The sequence below is a fragment of the Schistocerca americana genome, chromosome X, assembly GCF_021461395.2.
Source record: "Schistocerca americana isolate TAMUIC-IGC-003095 chromosome X, iqSchAmer2.1, whole genome shotgun sequence".
In the NCBI taxonomy this organism is placed as follows: domain Eukaryota; kingdom Metazoa; phylum Arthropoda; class Insecta; order Orthoptera; family Acrididae; genus Schistocerca; species Schistocerca americana.
The window spans coordinates 34,523,323-34,539,462 of NC_060130.1; the positions used below are offsets into that span (position 1 = coordinate 34,523,323).

The following is a 16,140-nucleotide window of genomic DNA, read 5'->3' on the forward strand; positions in this document are numbered from 1 at the left end:
GTGCAGGAAGACCTTTTAACACCTGGAACTTTTGCAATGAATCTTCAATCCATGGACACAAACTTGGAGGAAGGTGAGAACTTGGCAGCTGATCAAGTGAACTAGTGGAAACCAGTTCCTTGTATGGTACACAGCAAATCTGAGTAAGTTAGTAAGTAAGTAAGTAAGTAAAGTACAACTGGGGATTTTGCAAAACTGTTGGATGATCGATTTTATTGTCTAGATTTGACACTGTTGGACTTCTACCTTTTCCTTGATGTGTATTCTTCAAATTGTGAGTTTTACGAGAAAGCTGATAGATACTTACCAATCAACCTTCCCTGACACGAACTGACATTGTCTCTTTATAAATTCTACTGTGCTAACAATTATCTACTGAGAATCCTCGACTAGGTCTCCGCAGCTCAAATGAGCCAGTTTCTTTTAAATTTCTGTCTTTGGCTATAATTGTCTTCCAAGTATGGTGACACAACATCCTGTCATGAAACTTTTGCCTTTACACTTATTTACTTTTCTGGACACTGCCTTTTTCTGCACTGTGCACTAAATACACTATGTGAGTAATGTCCAATCTCCAACAACCAATCGTGAACTGTAAACAGCTGTAAACTCTACCAGGGCACATAACAAACAATTAACATTTGTGTTTTAGTGTTCTAAGCTGTGAGGTCATCAGCGGACAAATAATTTAGTACCTATTCCTGGACAGCCGGAGTGGCCGTGTGGTTCTAGGCGCTACAGTCTGGAACTGAGTGACCGCTACGTTCGCAGGTTCGAATCCTGCCTCGGGCATGGATGTGTGTGATGTCCTTAGGTTAGTTAGGTTTAATTAGTTCTAAGTTCTAGGTGACTGATGACCTCAGAAGTTAAGTCGCATAGTGCTCAGAGCCATTTCAACCTATTTCTGACATGCTGTTGTTTGGAACAACAACTGACATGATCCAAAATATTACTTTTTTTTATTATAGCTTCACTTTTATTTTGTCTAATGATTACTAATTTCAGTATCAAATTCCATCATCAAGCCACTATATGATTGGAAAGCAAAGTGTATCGTTAAAATATTGTTTATTAAACAGATTACCATTATATCATCATTCCTTAAAGTAATGTCCAAAGTGGAAGGACAGATGATTAATTTTGAGTATATACTAAAGTCAGAGTACTGAACCGGATATGAAAGAAGGAAAACCAGAAGGGCAGTGAGATACGGGTGCCTTCTATCACCTTACTTCCTTAATATGTTCATCTAGGAAGTAATAACAACAACAAAGAAAAGATGACCAGAATCAAAAGGTAATTTCTGGAATACGCCATGGAAATGTGATAGGACCATTACATTTACAATGTATATAAATGATCCAGTAGAAAGTGTCAGAGGCTCCTTAATATTGTTCACAGGTACTACACTTGTCCATCAGAAAGTAGCAATAACAGAAGACAGTATCAATTTGCACAATGACCTGCAGAGGATTGGTGAATGATGTAGGCTCTGGCAGTTGACCCTGCACATAAATAAATGTAACATATCACACACACACACACACACACACACACACACACACACAGGAAAAGAAATCCAATACTGTACAACTACACTATTAATGACAAATTGCTGGAAACAGAATCTACCATAAAATATCTAGAAGTAACTATCCAGAGCAACCTTAAAGTGGAATGACCACATAAAACAGCAATAGAAAAGCAGATGCCAGACTAAGATTCACAGGAAGAATCTTAAGTGAATGTAAATTACCCCTGTGTCCTTACCCAGTAAGACTGACAGAAGAGAGAAAGAAGATCCAATGAAATGCGGAGTGTTTTGTCACAGGATCATTTAGTCACTGTGAGATCATTACAGAGATGCTCAGCAACTCCAGTGGTAGATGCCATAAGAGAGCAGTTGTGCATCACGGAAAGATTTACTACCCAAATTTCGAGAGAGTAGTTTCCGAGAAGAGTCTGACAACATAATAGTTTCTCTCATATACAATTCACGAAATGATCACGAGAAGAAAATTTGAGAAGTTAGAGATAATACAGAAGTGTACTGACAGTCATTCTTCCCAAGCACTGTTTACAAGTGGAACAAGGCAGAGGGGATCAGTTGGTGGCATGAGACGTACCCCCTGCCACACACAGTTAGGTGGTTTTTGGAGCATGATGTCGATATGGAAACTTAATTGCATGCATATACACTGCAGATTGACGACATCACAATAGTAAATCAGAGTAGGAACTAAATAAAATGTTTCAGGCCTTAAATCAAGAAGTGGTAAAACTAAAGCTAAAAATGAATACAAAGAAGACAAAAGTTATGGCTACAGACAAGAAAGGAGGAGGAGGTAGGACTGACACAAGAACAGGCAATGAGCAACTCAAGAAAGGAACTGAAATTCAATATCTCAGTAGCATTTTGCAAGAAAACAATCAATATTTCAAGGCATTCAAGAAAAGAATAGCACAGGTGAAGAGTTCCTTCCAAAATAAGAAGAAGCTGCAACTGAATAAACATATCAGCTTCCACATTAAGAAAATATTTGTAAAGACCTTTGTGTGGAGTGTTCTGACACACAGATGCAAAATCTGTACATTAGAAAAGCCAAAGGAAGCTCGCCTCAGACCTGCTGAAATGTGGTTCTGGAGGAGAAGTACAAGAACTATCTGCATTGACAGAAAAATTAAAGGAAATAGGAGAGAAGAAAGAACCACTGAAAGTTATAGGCCAGGGCAAAGCAAAATACACTGGACACTTAACTGGAGACGATAATCTTTTAAAAAACATTTCTGAAGGCAAGATCGTAGGTAAGAAAACAAGGGGATGACTGAGAACATCCTACTTAAACAATATGATCAATGAATGGGATTTTCTTCACACATGGAGATGAAGACAACTGCTGAAGAGAGGAAGCTGCGGCTGCAGAGACAAGGTTTAACCTTTTGGAAGAGTAAGGACAAACTAATACAAAATATGAGTCTGCATGGTAGCTACATATGGAATAAACGACAACTTCTTGTGTGCAGTCATCAAGTCACTTACCTCAGTAGGTGTCTTATCTACTAAAAGTAAAGGTCACTGTTGTGCTTTCAATAGATGTGAACTGCACCCTGAAAATGGTATGTCTAGTTTGCAGTTGTACAGAAGCTTTTTATTTTGCAAAATGGTTCAAATGGCTCTAAGCACTATGGGACTTAACATCTGAGGTCATCAGTCCCCCAGACTTAGAACTACTTAAACCTAACTAACCTAAGGACATCCCTGCCTGAGGCAGGATTCGAACCCGCGACCATAGCAGCAGCACGGTTCTGGACTGAAGTGCCTAGAACCGCTCGGCCACAGTGGTCAGCTTTTATTTTGCACAGAAATGTTTGATAATAAGATGAACTGATGCTGGCACTTGCTACTGAAACCAGTAGTACTTAGACACAACAAAAATGTGACTACAGAATTAAGAATAATTTTTCCAAACAATCGAGTATTTTTACCAAAACAACACCACAATAGTGGAAACTTATTTTAAACTAAAGACACAAAAGAAAAAAAGAGAAACTGTAAAGATCTTGAGTCTCATAAGACTCTCTTGGGAGGAAAATATAAGATTTTTAATTGGTAAACTTGCAAGGCATCCTTTTTATGTTGTATAAACTACGAAACTGTTAGCATCGTCAGCTAAAATTTACTTCTTCTGTCTTAATATACCTTCCTTCACTTACAGCTGCAGTGTGGAGACAGCGGTGAGGGTGGGAGCGGGGATGGGGGCGAGGGTGTGGGCATACTGCTTTAAAATGGTGATTCTTGTATTGATATTCTTAACAACAGATTTATATATTTTGTTTATGAAAGTCTGCATGCGATGACAGCTGCACTAGTAATACCTTCACAGGGTCGTATTCAAGTTGCAAGGCTAGATCTATGCCAACCATGACACGCTCCCAGCCTTTCCTCCTCGTGATCTGGTTGTAGCGTTGGGACTGCAGGGTGTCTAAGCTGATGTTCAGACCGTCAAGCCCTGCCCTCTGCAAGGCAACCAGCTGTCTTGTCAACATGAGGCCATCGGTTGTCATTAAGACACTTTCGAGATCTTTTATTTCCTTCAAGGCACCCATGAAACAGCAAATTATTGTAAAGAAACTGAAACAAATAATTTGTAACATTGCTGCTGCATATGAAACAAAACTCCAGTTGATAAATTGAAAATACAAATTCCTCAAAAGTTAACTGTACATTTGCCCTAATACAAAGAGATAAGAAGGGTTAATAAACTGAATTGAAGAATGCAAGTTAAGATGGCAATGAAAAAATAATTAAAGGCATAAGATCACCTACTGCAACAGGGAAATGGGAATCAATATGAACCATTACCCAGCTACTGTCAACTGATTCCATGTCTCCATGCACACTGTATAAACCACTGTGGGTTTGTCCGACAAAGTACATTGTTGTACCACACATTATGGTTTTTCCCCATTCAATGCTCATGTGGAGTGTGGGAAGAATGATTCTTTAAATGGTTCTGTGCATGCTGTAATTAATCTTGCCTTCATGGTCCCTATAGGAGTGATACATATGCGGTTATTGTATAATCCCTAAATACCTCACTTAATACAGGTTCCTGAAATTTCATAAATTAGGTTTTGTCATATATTTGGCGTCTATCTTCACTTGTCTGGCATTTCCAATTTTTAGTAGCTTCTTGATGCTCTCCCATGCATCAAATAAATCTATGATCAATCATGCTACACTATTTTGTATACATTCAATGTCTGCCATTAGCCTTATTTGTTATGGGTCATACTTAAGCAATATTCTAGAATGGGCCACACAAGTATTTTGTAAGCAATGTCCTCTATAGACTGATTGCATTTTCCAGTATCTTACCAATGAATTGAAGTCTGCATTCTGCTTTGCCTACAAGTGAGTCTATGTCACCATTTCATTTCATCCAGATATTTGTATGAGTTGACCAATTAAAACTGTGATTATTTGATAATGTAGTCATACAATACTGTCTTTTTTTTGTTTTGTGATGTGCTCCAATTTACATTTCTGAAAACTTAAACTCAGTTGCCTATCTTTGGACCAAATTGAAATGTTATGATCTGACTCAAATTTTTTGCAGATTTTTTTCAGGCAATAATTCATTATAGACAACTCTATCATCCAGGAAAAGTATGAGGTTCCTTATAATATCGTCTTCCAGAACATTAAGGTACAACATAAATGCAATGGTATAAATTACTATAACTGTATAAATAAGTTTATAAGTGTGTAAAATACATTGAACTATTTGTTACAACAAAATATTGTACCGGTATACTCAGCAAGATGTTAAATCAGCAGATAGCTACATTTTATGTTCAACATTTTGTGTACAGCATATATGCTGGAAAGGATTTATACCCAAATTAAATAAATCTGAAGAAATGGTAGTGTGTGTCTGGAAAAAAAATCCGTAAAAACTTATACAGTCCAATTTGCTATTATGTCACTGTTACTGAAATATAATACAAAGTAACTGAATTCGATGAACATTCTCAGAGTGCAATATGCCTCAGAGTGAAATGCACAGTAATGTCAACATTATTTTTTAGGCTATGTTTGTGAAAATGGATGAAAGCAAACCACACATTTTGTTCTCAATCTGCGGAAGCATTATGCACTGTGAAACACTGTACTGCTGTTATACATAAAAGCTGTCTCATTGCCAACATCTTTCCCCTGCTGGCTGTTCTACACTTCTCATAACTAATTCAACACGTTGTAAGATATTTTATGCTGTATGACACCACAGTCCAATCTGGTTAGGATAGCATAAAAATAATATATGAATTTCAGTATCGAAACTGGAAAAGCAGAACAGCTCTCATCACACTGGATATCAAATCGAGGTTGGATTACAGCCATGGGTACATCATTTCATGCTACTCAACTGAATGTCATATGTCAGAGTTCTTCAACTGTAGTGGCTGGCGACTGGTGGCTGGCGGCTGGTGGCATACCCATCTCTTGGCATCCTGTGAACAGATGTTCTCCACAGGTGACAGATTTGAAGAAAATGCTGGATACGGCAACAGTGGAACACTCTCTGTATCGAGGTAGCTCAGTACAGCTCAGGTGATGTGTAGTCTTGCATTATCTTGTTAAAAGATAACATCAAAGAAAGACTTGTAAGGGATAGAACAATTTATCAGCTTCCTGAACATCCTTCCAACAGCGAGGAAAACAAAATAAACAAGAAAGAAGAACAAAAATACAACGCTGCTGACATTCCTAATTTAAACTAGAGGTATGTGATGCTGTAAATATGATTCCCAATTACCAAATTGTGAATACGCCCGATTTAAAAATTTATCACCATAATGTGCAATCCCTGCGTAATAAGATCGATGAAATTAACGTTCTATTAACACATGAACTTAATGATATCTCAGTGTTATGCATTTCTGAGCACTGGCTTAACCCAGAATTAATCCAGAATACTAAAATAAACAAATTTGTCTTGGGTGCTTACTACTGCAGGAAAAACAGCAAACAGTGTGGGGTAGCAATTTACACAAAGGATAATGTAGATTTTATTACACTACCTGACTTAACTAGGGCAAATGTCGAAAAGGATTATGAAATTGCAGCTATAAAAATTACTCAGTTCAACCTGGTTATTGCTACAGTTTACCGATCACCGTCTGGGAATTTTGAACTTTTCTTAAACAAAATGGAGTCATTGCTAAATAAAGTAAATAAAATGGATTGTGAATTTATAATCTGTGGTGACTTCAATATTGACTTCCTCACGAATAGTGGAAATAGGGAGACCATTTTGAACCTTGCAACGTCCTTCAATTTAAAGGCTGAAGTAAAAGCAGCTACCCGAGTATCAGAAACTTGTCAAACAGCTCTTCATCAGTTTCTAGTAAATAAGAGTTTACACAACACCTCACTAAAAATTTTCAATGCAGGTTTTAGTGATCATCTTGCTCAAATATTAAGCATAAAAGTACAAGGCAGTATTATTAACAACATGTCTTTTAGAACAGCATATCGAAGCTATAATCAGCATAATGTGAACTACTTCAACAACTTATTACACAAAGAAAAATGGCTAGGAGTGTACAAAATGAATGATATAAATGAAAAATTCGACACTTTCATTGATACATTAACCCATTTCTTTGAACTTGCATTCCCACTGAAAACATTAACCATACGGGGAAACTCTAGAACAAACAGCTGGATCACAAAGGGAATAAGGGTTTCATGCCAGAAGAGAAGACTACTTCATGAAATATGTAACTCGAAAAATTCCTCACCTGTAGTACGCGCATACTATAAAAAATACTCCAAAATATTAAGAAAAGTAATAAAAGCAGCAAAAATAATGCATAATGATGAAATCATTTATAATTCAGCTAATAAATCAAAGGCTATGTGGAGTGTTATAAAAAAAGAATGTGGAGAATACAGACAACCTTGGAAAAATATAACACTATCACATAAAAATAAAAAAGTAACAAACCCCTTAGAAGTAGCTAACACATTTAACAACTTTTTCACAGGTGTTGCTGAAAATATGTTACAATCAAACTTTAAGAGCATCCAGGCAAATGAATATAAAATAAGTACATGTAGAGGATCAATGTACATCGGTTCTGTTTCACAAGATGAAGTAGCTAAAGCAATAAAAGGACTAAAAAATTCCAAATTGGCAGGTATTGATGGTATACCTGCAACAGTGTTAAAGGAGAGCGCATCAAACCTAACTGAAGTACTCACACATTTATGCGACTGCTCACTTCAGGCAGGCACTTTCCCTGATGTGTTAAAAACATCAGAAGTTATTCCTGTATATAAAAAAGGGGATAAAGACAATGTAAATAACTACAGACCCATCACAATTTCCTCCTGCATCTCTAAAGTACTGGAAAAAGTTATGTATGAGAAACTTATGAAATTTATAAATAAAAACAGCATCCTATGTAATGAACAACATGGATTCAGAAATAAGAGGTCAACGACAACTGCTGTCTATGAGTGCATCAATTTCATCCTAAACCTGATGGACAAAAAACAGGAAACAATAGGAGTCTTTATTGACTTGTCAAAAGCTTTTGACATGGTGGACCATAAAATTCCGCTATCAAAGCTAGAAAGATATGGTATTCGAGGTCTGTCCAACAAGTGGATCAGTTCCTGCCTGACAAATCGTATGCAGGCAGTGTGCGTCAAGCACACAAATATTGAACTAAAAACTGTATCTAATCACTTATCTGACTATAAACAAATAAAATGTGGTGTACCCCAAGGATCTGTATTGGGACCTCTTCTGTTTCTTCTGTACATAAATGATCTAAGCTTAAATATTGATGCACACAAATCAATCATATTTGCAGATGACACCACGATTCTACTAAAAGGAGACGACGATGAACAGTTACAGCAGACAGTAAACACAGTCACAAAACAACTTAGCAGCTGGGCACAGAGTAATCGGCTTGTAATAAACAGTAAGAAAACTGTTGCTCTAAAATTCCACAATGTTCCTAACAAGGACATGTTTATCCCACCAGTCTCTATCAATGACGAACCAGTTGGTAACAGTACTGAAACCAAATTCTTAGGACTTTGGCTGCAGAGTAACATCAGATGGAACAAGCATATTGAATGTCTCAATGCAGAACTGACCAAAACACGTTATCTTCTTTGTTCATTAAAATCATGCTGTAGTGAGAAAACAGTATTGAATGCATATCACGCGTACTTTCATTCTCGTCTTAGATATGGGGTCACCTTCTGGGGAAACTCTAAAATAGCTAATAGCACTTTTAAACTACAAAAAAAGGGCCATTAGAATCTTGTTTGGGTGCAAGCCTAGAGACTCTTGTAAACCCCTGTTTAAGAAATCTGGTATTCTCCCATTACCGTGTGTATACATTATGGAAACCCTTTTGTTCTTTAATTTAAATGTAATAGGCAAGGACCAGAGGCTAAAAAAAACTGTGATATACATGAGCACTTTACCAGACAAAACAGGAACTTACATATGACTCAAATCAGCATAGCACTGTGCCAAAAAGGTACTTTTCACATGGGAGTTAAGCTTTATAACAAACTTCCTGAAAACATAAAAGCTATCACTGAGGTCAATACATTTGGAAAATCTCTAAAGTCATATTTACAGCATCACTGCTTTTATTCCATTGAAGAATATTTAAATTTATGAAATGTGTTATATAAATACTTGTGTGTAAAGTGTATTATTGTAAGCTTAAATATGTATGCTTTGAAATTACTTTCAGCCTGTATATTTATAACTTGACTTGTCCAATGTCTTATGCATAAGCTGCTATGTAGACAACAGGACCAATAAAATACAATCTACAATCACGGAGCCCTTGAAAATAGGGCACAGCGATAGGCCTTAACAAAACACAAATGCAATGACTGCTGTCCAAATTACTGGATATGTGAACCAGAAGTTGTGACATGTATCCAGTTGCACCCCATACCATCACATCACATGCTGGACCCGCATGAGAATGACAGGTACAATCTGGCCAGGTCTGTTGGCATCAGAGCCTCCAAACACAAGTACATCAATTGTGACGATGTTGCAGAACCGAGACTCGTCTGACACGATGACACAGTGCCATTCCTGTGTCTGGCATTGTTGTCAGTTGCACCGCTGTCAGTTCACCTCTCTCTAGAGCTGCATTAAGGGCTTGACAGTCTGTGCTGCTCCAGATGCCATCACATTGTCTGTGTGGATATCTGTCTCACTGTATACAAGCCCACTTCCTGACTAAATGTACACAACTTCACTGCAGGATCACGTACGCATGAGCGAACACTTGTCTGCCCTATCAGGTGCTAGTTGGGTGGCACTACTGAGGCCCTGCAAGGCATTTAGCATGGCCCTCCTGAACCTACCAATTCTATGTTGGCACAAAATGAGATTCTGAGCAATGCAAGCAGCAATATAGTGAAACAATAAACCAGAGTCTCAGCAGACCATGAGCCTGCCACTGCCAAATCTGGAATGCTGATAAACATTTCTCCTTCTTCCATTATGCTTAACACGGTCTTCGTGTAAACAACCAACACTGAAATAGAATTTCTGAATGAGAAACCTGCTCCATAAGCTTTTCTTGCATGCAGAATATGCATGGGAGTGCTGAAAAGTAATGCCTCTGAATTTTTTATTCTGTTCTCAATATCGGTCGAGGTATGACACGTCACGCATATTACTTGGTCAACTTTCCCACTTCACTGACTCATGGCACACCCACCTCCCGCAAACAGATGGAGTCGGAATAGGCAGCCCACTCTGACCAGAGATTGTGAATATGTTTACGGTGCACTTCGAGGAAGAGGCCCTGATGTCAACCAAATGGATATCCATCTTCTTCTTTTCTTCTTCTTCTTCTTCTTCTTCTTCTGTTATGTGGATAACACACTTGTCATCTGGCCTCATGGAAGAGACAAACTTCTTGACTTCTTTGTACATCTGAACTCCACACGCCACAAAATCAAATTCACTATGGAGACCAAAGAAGAAGGAAGACTACCATAGCTGGACATCATAGTCAGGAGAATAATGGACAGCACCCTGTGCCACAGCGTGTATCTGACTCTATAAAACACATAAACTCAGTTCTCCCTATGGCACTGTGAATAATTTCAATAACAAAAAGTGAGATGAATGTTGCAGCTTACAATTAATTTCCACTTTGGCTTTGTATTCAAGATCAGTCTTACCTGAGAGTGCAACATTACATCTTTAGTTAATTTAATTATATGTTCATTAGATTTTGGTTATAAGGCACGTTTTGGTGCCTAATGTTTCATCTCCAAATACTGGAAACAATCCATGGAGGAGAAGGTATTGACGCAGTGCTTAAACCAAACAGAAGACCACAACTGCAGCCATACTCAAGCAAATTGCTATGCAGTAGTTTCAGTGAATTTGACAATGATGTGGCTGCTTTCATAGTGGCCCAGTCATATTGTGGGGTACAGAATGCCAGTGACAGGGCTGGAATTGTAGGTGACAGATGGGTTTTTGGCAAAGCCTTGTATCAATACCTCCTTAATTATTGAGCTGAAAAACTGTAAAAAACATTCATGCAGTAAAATCACACAAAAAAATTTCCTATTTCTGCAGGTATTGTGCCTTCTGTTACTTTTTCATTACAAAAACATATTGAGTCAAGTTTATAAAGTCACAACTATGTCACTGTGATTTGTGTAACACACATTCTGGAACATGTTCCAGGAATGTCATGAAACAGACAGCTTAAAATAATTACTCTAGCTCATCTTTCAAGACTTGCATGCCAACAACAACACCATCTATCCAATCTCTTTTTATTTCACTTTCATGAAAAGATTTCTCCACAAAGGATATCATCTGCCATGTAGGTAGTGCAAGAGGAAATTCCACACTAACATTTGGGTAATCAAGTGGATTCTGTGTCTTGTCAGAACCAAGTACAATCAACCCAATTTCATCTTTACCACTGGTAAATATCTGGAAACATATTAAATGGTAAAAATAAGTTTTGTTTATAACAAGTTGTATACCAATAAAACATCACACACAGATACTCTTTATAAAATTATTTAATTGGATAGATAAAAAATCTACTCACCAAACAGTGGCAGAACACACACATAAAAGACTGTTGTGATAGGCAAGCGTTTGGAGCCAGTGACTCCTTCTTCAGGCTGAAGGGTTGCAGGGGAAGCAAGAAGGATGAAGGAAAAGGACTGAAGAGGTCTAAGAAAAGGGGTAGATTTTGGGAAAGTCACCCAGAACCATGGGTCATGGGTGACTTACCGTACAGGATGAGAAGGAAAGACTAATTGTTGGGGACTACATCGGGCAAGATTCGGAAACCTGAGAGCTTAAAGGTGGAAGACAGGGTAATATGCAAGACAGAGATTACTACTAAAACTGTATATGGTTAATAAGAGTGAGAAGGTAAGTGTATTGTATGCAACAGTTGTGGGAGGGGGCAGTGAAAATAGACGGGAAAGACAATGAAAGATGTAGAAAGCTAAAACGGAGTGAAGCAAAGAGTAATTACAGTGAAGAAAAGCTGAGACAGGAGAAATTAACATAAATTAAGGCGAGGTGGGTGGTGAGAACCAAGGACACGTTGTAGTGCTAGTTCCCACCTGCGGAGTTCTGAGAAACTGGTGTCTGGCGGAAGAATCCAGGTGGCATGTGTGGTGAAACAAGTGCCGAGGTCACGTATGCCATGTTGTAGAGCATGCTCTGCAACAGGATATTGTGAGTTTCCAGTATATACACTATGCCTATGCCCACTTATCCTAACTGATAATTTGATGGTAGTCATGCAGATGTAGAAAGCTGAACAGTTTTTACATAATAGCTGGTATATGACATGTGTCATTTCTATTTTTCGCCTAATCCGAAGTTCTGGGTGACTTTTCCAAAATCTACACCTTTTCCTGGAACTCTCCAGGCCTTTTCCTTTACCCTTCTTCCTTCCCCTTCAACGCTTCTGTCTGGAGGAGCCACTGGCTCTGAAAGCTTGCCAATCACAAATAATTTATTGTTTTTGTTGTTATAGTTACTCTTTATAACCTACTTAAAATACATCATGTACCCTCCTCTCCACAATTCTTCGAACACATAGTTTTGCCTTTTGCAAAAAATCACTGCGTTTCTGTATAACATACTTGGAGTCAAAGTGTCCAACATCTATTACAATTATAAACAGAAGAAAGAAAGTCATTGTATTTATTGGCAGTATTACGCAATCAAATATTTTGAAAGAGTTCCAGTGGTATAAATTTACAAAATCTTACAAATAAATATATACGTTTATTCTTTAAATCAATTCTCAGCAATAACATAATAGTATAAATTGCAGAATCAATATAGCCAATTTTAATGTAATGACTGCAATACAAATACAATATAACAGCGGTAAGTTATAACAAATGAGAGAGAGAGAGAGAGAGAGAGAGAGAGAGAGAGAGAGAAAGAGAGGCATTTAGACAATGTTTCATTACAGTGTGAAACTTATTAGAATTAAAATGAAGCCATAGTGAATTATTACATTCCAAAACTAATAATTATTGTGTTCTTTCACCCCAAAATAATACATTCATTAGGCAATGTATACTTTTAATTTCAGAAATTTTTACAGCTCTGAACTTCACTGCTTCGATGAATTTATTACATGTGTCAATGAATGAGGGTTGATAACACTGATTTAGTCATTCAATTGTTCGTCATGTGATATTCGCAATGTTCTTAATAACTTCTTATGTAAAGTTCTATCATCAAAAAGATAATCTACGTAAGTTTTAAAAGTCGCGAATCTTTAAACAACAACTTGAAAATGGGTATATCAGTATTTTGTATACATTCTAGCATTGCTAGATTTACTTTTAAATTTTAAAGTATATGAGCAGATTGAGCGACTTTCCATCCAGAATATTTGCTGTTGGCAAGACCACACTACAAAGAAAAATGGTCTTTCCGGAGTCAAATGCTAAAAAATTCATAAATACCAGCATTGTAAGTGATACAAACAGGTATTAAGCACCGGGCATAAATATCATTCTGCTTGACGAGAAAAAAAGTAGGTAGATGAAAGAGTAAATTGGGCGCAAGGATTGAACATAAACTAACCCAAATTGCACAAAAAAAAAACATGAGGGTCACTGCTCAAGAATTGAGAACTGCCCCCCCCCCCCCCCCTTTCTTTTACAGGCTTGTTTCACATTTTAGATGAGACCATGTCCCCCATATGTGAAGAAAATAGCCAATATGTAAAGAGAATTACAGATAAAGAGTTTTCTAGAATGAGATTTTCACTCTGCAGCATAGTGTGCACTGATATGAAACTTCCTGGCAGATTAAAACTGTGTGCTTGACCAAGACTCAAACTTGGTGATCGTAGCCCCAGACCTGTGTTGCCTTTTTGGGAGGTAGATCTCATATCTGGAAAGAGGAGATGACAGTTAGGGTACTATGGGTGAGCAGCTGCCATCAATTTTTGATGGTGCAGAACCCAAAATAGTGGAACTGCTCCCTAGTCCAAAGGCACCTGTTACCAGTCTTACCCCACAATAGTGTATCGAATCCAGACGTAATGTCGAAGCTGATAAAAAGTCATATGAGAGATTCCTGTAATCTAAGTGTGACTGCACCAATGCTGCATACAGCCATATCAAAGTAGAGTGGACCACACCGCTGAGGCATAGAAGAGCATTCAGGTGCGACCTACATGTCTGCTTTAGTTGGCAAAGACGGGGAAGCCATGTCAACTAGGCATCAAAGACCAGTCCTAAAAAACACAATGACAGAAATGCATAACGTAGGTCATGGCAGCCAAAAAAGGGATGCTATGAGTCAAAGCCCAGGATTGTGCTTGGTGTATTGCTCCCTGCATTCTGCCTCCAGCAATAGCCGTCGCGGACGAACAAAAATGATGGGGACAAAATATGTCATGCAGCTGCCGCCAGATCATTGATAGCCACAAAAAGGAGAGTGACACTCAAAACAGAACCTTGTGCAAGCCCCTTCTCCTGCAGGGGGGGGATGCTACAGGAGGCACCAACCTGTACCCAAAAAGTGTGACATGGAAGAAAGTTCTGGATAAAAATCAGGAGTGGGCCATGGAGGCCCCACTCCTTTAAGGTGGCAAGGACGTTATGGCACCATGTGGTATCATAAGATATACACGCAGATCAATGAAAACTGCAACAAGGAACTGATGCTGAGCAAAAGCTGTTCAGATAGCACACTTCAAGTGGACTAAATTATCTTCAGTAGAGCGCCCTTGGCGAAAAGCACCCTGGATCGAAGCCAAAAGATCCGGGGATTCAAGGACACAATACAGCCTTCAACTAACCATATGTTCAAGTAACTTGCAGGACACTGAGTAAACAATCTGGACGACAGCTGTCCGTTTGAAGAGGCAATTTATGTGATTTCAAAATTGGAATAACGGCATTTTCTCGCTACTGGGAAGAGAATTCTGCATTGCCCCAGGGATGGTTAAAGAAAGGCCAGGTACACTGACGGAAAAATTTGCAACACCAAAAAATAATTAATGTAGAGTAATGAAATACCAGGAATATATTTGTTGAGGCAACGTATGTAAAGTGATTAACGTTGCAGGATCAATGGGAGTGTGAGACAAGCCACTGCAAATGTAAATGCAAATGCTGGTACGCTATTGTACACGTGTCATGTGTCAGTTTGTGGGATGGAGTTCCATGCCTGTTGCACTTGGTTGGCCAATATAAGGACAGTTAATGATGTTTGTGGATGGGTTGAAGCTGTCATCAGATGATGTCCAATACGTGCTCGATGGGAGGTAGAGCTGGTTATCGAGCAAGCCAAGGCAATATGTTGACACACTATAGCATGTTGGCTTACAACAGCAGTATGTGAGCAAGTGTTATCCTGTAGGAAAACACCTCCTGGAATGCTGTTTGTGAATGGCAGCACAACAGGTCAAATAACCAGACGGACATACAAATTTGCAGTCAGCGTTCGTGGGATTCATACAGACAGTTTTGTCAGTGGAAAAGCGTAAGCCATTGTTGATGCTCCACGAGTAAAGACAATCAAGACATTGCTGAAGATGCCACTAAGTGAGACAGGTTCATAGAGAATTGCAATAGAAGGCAAAATCGTCAAAAAAAAAGAGAGCCGGAGATGCCCAGTGGGAGACAGGCCATTATAGGGTTTATGGTGATAGCAAAGAGAATGACACTCAGAATGGAACCCTGAGACACACCATTTTCCTGGATAAAGGTGTCCGACAAGGCAGACCCTTCATGCACCTCGAAAACTCGGTCTTTTAAAAATGTCTGAAGGAAACAGGGTAGGTGGCCACGGAAGCCCCACATGTGAAGAGTATGGACGTTACTAGCTCTCTAGCAGGTGTCATAGGCCTTCTCCAAATCGAAAAACACAGCGACAATCTGGGATTTCTGCAGAAAACCATTCATGACATGGGTGGGCAAAATAATGAGATGGTCCACTGCAGAATGCCGTGTTGAAAGCCACACTGTGCATTCATAAAAAGTTGTGAGACTCGAGCCACCATATCATCCGGGCATGAATCATATGTCCCATCACCTTGAGAACACAC

The 16,140-nt window shown here is 38.5% G+C and overlaps 1 pseudogene; it reads right to left on the reverse strand.

Moving 5' to 3' along the window:
* The window catches only part of LOC124554992, a 64,428-nt pseudogene extending 51,669 nt beyond the window's left edge, over positions 1–12,759 (reverse strand).
* Between the last annotated feature and the right edge of the window lie 3,381 nt (positions 12,760–16,140).